We start from the raw sequence: 4,148 nt of genomic DNA on the forward strand, positions 1-4,148 counted from the left end.
CAGGGCAGGTCCCCAGGGGGCAGCTACTCCCACTCTAGAAATACCTCTCAGAGACTGGACTTCTCTTAATGTAGGTTCAGTGCCCAATGCAGTCATTTTCACCAAAGAGATTTGCTCAGACAACAGGTAAAGCTGTTAATACAAAATGTTCTCCTGAGAGCCTGACTCACCCCTTCCTACAAGCACAGCCGCCCAGTGTCGGGAGGAGGGAGCTTGGCTTAGACCATGATAGCAGTGAGGCTGAATAAGGAGATGCTGTGACTGCCTGCTCTGTGCAGAGCTCTCTGCTCTGGGTATGTCTTGTGCAGATTCTGCCCTGAGAACAGAAGCCCCACGACTCTCCTCGTGGCCTTGTTGCTTGGCCTTCGATGCCTGACACACCGGGAGAACTCAGTAAATGCTTACTGATGGGTCGATGGTTGGTGCCAGGGCCCCCTTAGTCCACACTCATACACCTTGAGCTGGATTGACTGATGGAGTGAAGCATGAGCAGAAACAGCACCCTCTGGTGGGTGGGTATTGCTATGGGCCATGCTCCAGGGGCAGAAGACTACGGAAGCAGTCTGTTCCTCTGTTTCAGACAGCATAAGTCATGGTGAAAGGTTAGGGCCTGTTTTTCTTCCTCCCCAAGCCTTCTATAAAATGGAGACAATCATAGGTCCCTGTGGTGGCAGACTGCAAACTCTTACAGGAGCTATGAAAGGGCAGACCAGAGGATGGGAGGGAAGAAGGGTGTCTCTTCGCTTCCTCCCTCCCTTCCTCTGTCAGGTGAGGGGTTTGGTCCTTCTGCCTCCCATCAAAGGTCCTGAATGGTCCCCCCTTGAAATAACAGCTCAAAGGCTTGTTTCTAGACACCTTCATTTTTGAGCCAATGGGCTCATCCAGGTGAGGTGCTGGGTCATCAACAAGGTGGGAATCAAAGCTTGTAACCCCCCAGCAGGCCCAGATGGCAGTCTCCACTCTCATTAGGTCAAGGGTCCCAGGAACCAACAGAGCAAAAGGTTCTTCCTGGCCAAAAGTCACCTCATGACCCAGGGCAGCTTATCTATTCTCCACATTGGATCTGGGCGACGTGGTGGAGTGTGTTTCTGTTTCCAGGGGGGCCCAGACAGGTTGGACTGCATGCCTTGGAGGACCCTCCCTGCTCCCAGAGTCAAGTCAATGACTCTGAGCCCTGTTCTGCCTACCCCCCCTGCTCTGCCCTGAAGCATGCTAACCTTTCCCTTCATCCACCCCTTCAACCTCACATGCTGGGAGTGTTTCTCTGTTAATTTTTAACATCCCTGGGAGCCTGTGGCCTGGGTTGGATGAGGAGGCAGCCACATTCATAGAAAAGTTTGAGGCACAGAAAGCAGCAGGGCCTCTGAATACCCAGAATCTCACTGTTACAGAGACATTACTTGGGTTGTCCTCAGGAACTGTACTGAAGGGGGCATTTGCAATGCTTCTCCCAAGCAGCCAAAGGGTTTCGCTTCTTGTACTTTGCTCCACAGTATGCCCAGCCTCCCCTTTTGGTCTTGGCAGTATTCACCCCCCAGACTCTGTGGGCCAACACCAATAGCTTATAACAATACATACAAGCCCCTAAAGTTTTCTGTGGCCAAATTCGCTTTGGAAACTCTGGCCTCCATCCACGACCTTGGAACCTTGGGTCTGGAATCTTCTGGCACAGGCCCTGGAAAAGGAACAACCTCCTCAATGTACCCTTCTTAGCTGTGTCTTTCAGGTGAGCCCAGACTCTGTGGGTTGAACCTTAGGAAGCCCCCAGCCCAATGCAGTACACAAGACCTCTGTGGACATCCACACAGGGACCAAAAGGGACCCAAGGTACCCAGAGCCACCCTGTTCTGCCATGGAGAACCCCCTTTCTCTCTTTCTCCTCCTCCTCCTTCCTTGCTACATCAATATAAGGGCCCACCCTTATGGCCCACCCACCCTCAGCCTGGATCTGTGGCCTTCAGGCAGCCTCAGGGTGGGCTAGGAGCTGCTGCCCCTATTTGGTTAGTGATAGCCACTGCTGCCGCCTCTCTGCCCCAGCAGCTGAGCTGCTCTGACTCCTGATTGTGGTCTGGCATCGTCTCTCACATCTTCCCTGGCTCTGATGGTCTAGGGATCTCAGATTCCTCACCCAGAAATATGGTAGAACGTTTGGCCTGAGACAGGAGCAAAGACATGTCAAGAGAGCCCAGGGAGAGAAGCAAGAATCCTAGGGAGCAAGGCTAGGAACTGCAAGGAGGCAGGCCTGGGACTCACTCAGCCCTCACCCAGATGAAGCTGAGTTTGATATCTGTCAGGAAAGGTTCTGATCAGGCATTTACAGGGTGGCCGTGGGGTGCCCAGGCCAGACCCACCCACCCCCATAGCTCAGGCACCAGTCATGGGCAGTGGGAAGGGGAAGGTTCTCCTATCTCTCTGTGTCTGGCTGGCTGGCTATCTCTCCCCATCTGGTTTCTATCTCCTCCTCTGTCTCTCCCTCTCTCTCTCTCTGTCTGTCTCTCCTCCCTCTATCTCTGTCTGTCCCTCCCCCTCTGTCTCTGTCTTTCCCTCTGTATCAGTCTTTCCTCCTTTGTCTCTCCCCCTCTTTCTGTCTGTCTGTCTCTCTGTCTCCCCGTCTCTGTCTATCTCTCTCTCTCCCCTTCTCCCTCTGTCTCTGTTTCCCTCTGTTGCTGTCTGACTGTTTCACTCTGTCTCTGTCTGTTTCTCCCTCTGTCTCTGTCTGATTGTTTCCCTCTGTCTCTGTTTCTCCCTCTCAGCATTCATGGTTCATCTCTCTTCGGTTCCCCTCCTAGCTTCCTGACTGCTCTTCCTGTCTCCTTTGCTAGACCTCCCTCCAGGTGATGCCAACTAGCCACGAATGTTCACTGAGGCTCCATCCTGGTCCCTTTCCTCTTCTCCCTCCACCCCCAGGGGTCACAAAGAGTCAGACCAGACTGAACAACAGCAGCAATAAGCAGCCCCTGCAATTTCTCCAGTGGAGGCATGATCTGCTCAGATCTGTGCTTAAGGAGAATCACTCTGCCAGCAAAACGAAGGTAGGGCTGATGTTGGGGAGAGACCTTCAGGCAAGGAGAGCCTCTGAGAGGCTGCTGCAGTGGTCTCAGCCGGACACTGCCCCTCACCAGCCTCAAGAGTTACTGAGCTCCCCATCATCAGAGGCAGATTCCCCACATCAGGCATTCCAGCTTCTCTGGGACACTGGACTGGCTGCGCTCTGAGACCCCTCCCAGGTCCCAGCTTCTGTGATCCTGTATCCTAAGGGATTTGCCCAGAGGACAGAGCTAGGAGTGGCAGGAAGTTACAGGAAGACAAATTTCAGCTTGATTTAAGAAAACTTTCCTAGGCACTTGGTAATTGTGTGTTGGCTGACTGACTGACTCCCTCACATTTCAACCCATTTTCAAGTAGACTGCACTGCCTCTGGAGGTGGTGAGCTCCCTGTCCCTGGAGGTCTGCACACAGAGGCTGGGCGGCCAGTTGTTTGGGGTGGTCGAGGGCCTGGCCCTCCGAGCATCCAAACCTTTCTTCTTCTCCTGGTTCTTTCAAAGACATGTTTCTCTACCTCCTTCCAACCTTTCCCTGTGAGGATGCTTTCATTGTCCTGGATCCATCTGGGTTCAAATCTTAGCTCATCCTTGGGTGACCACTCAGTAGGCTTCAGTTTCCCCCGTGTACAGTGGGGTAGGGGGCAGATCATCCCTTAGGATGGAAGGGGTTCAGCGTTCTTCATCAGCTCAGTGCTGGACCTGGGACTCCCTCTGGTGGAGAATGGGGGAAGACCCTCTCTAGGCAGCCCCAACCCCCAGAATGGGGGGAGGGGGTGTGAGGTGGTGGAAGGAACGAGGTGTCTAGAGAGTCTTTGCCCAAGCAACAAGACCCACTTCAGGAGAGACTGGAGGCAGCATGTGACAGGGAGTTCCCACAACCGCCCTGTCTGACAACCACCATCTTGCTTTGGAGTCTGATGTAGCCATACCAGCGACCTGAACCCAACAGCCTCAAGAATAACATTGCCACCCCCCCCCCCCCCAACAGCCAAACCGAGGTCCAGCCTGTGGCCCCTATCCATAGAAGCAATCATGATGGAGGCACCATCCCTTACTGGCACCCCCACCAACCTCCCCCATGGGATGGGAGGAGCCCCTGCAGGA

Source organism: Petaurus breviceps, unplaced genomic scaffold (assembly GCF_028583685.1).
Source record: "Petaurus breviceps papuanus isolate PSGF00001 unplaced genomic scaffold, PetGlider_PUasm1.0 610, whole genome shotgun sequence".
Lineage (NCBI taxonomy): Eukaryota > Metazoa > Chordata > Mammalia > Diprotodontia > Petauridae > Petaurus > Petaurus breviceps.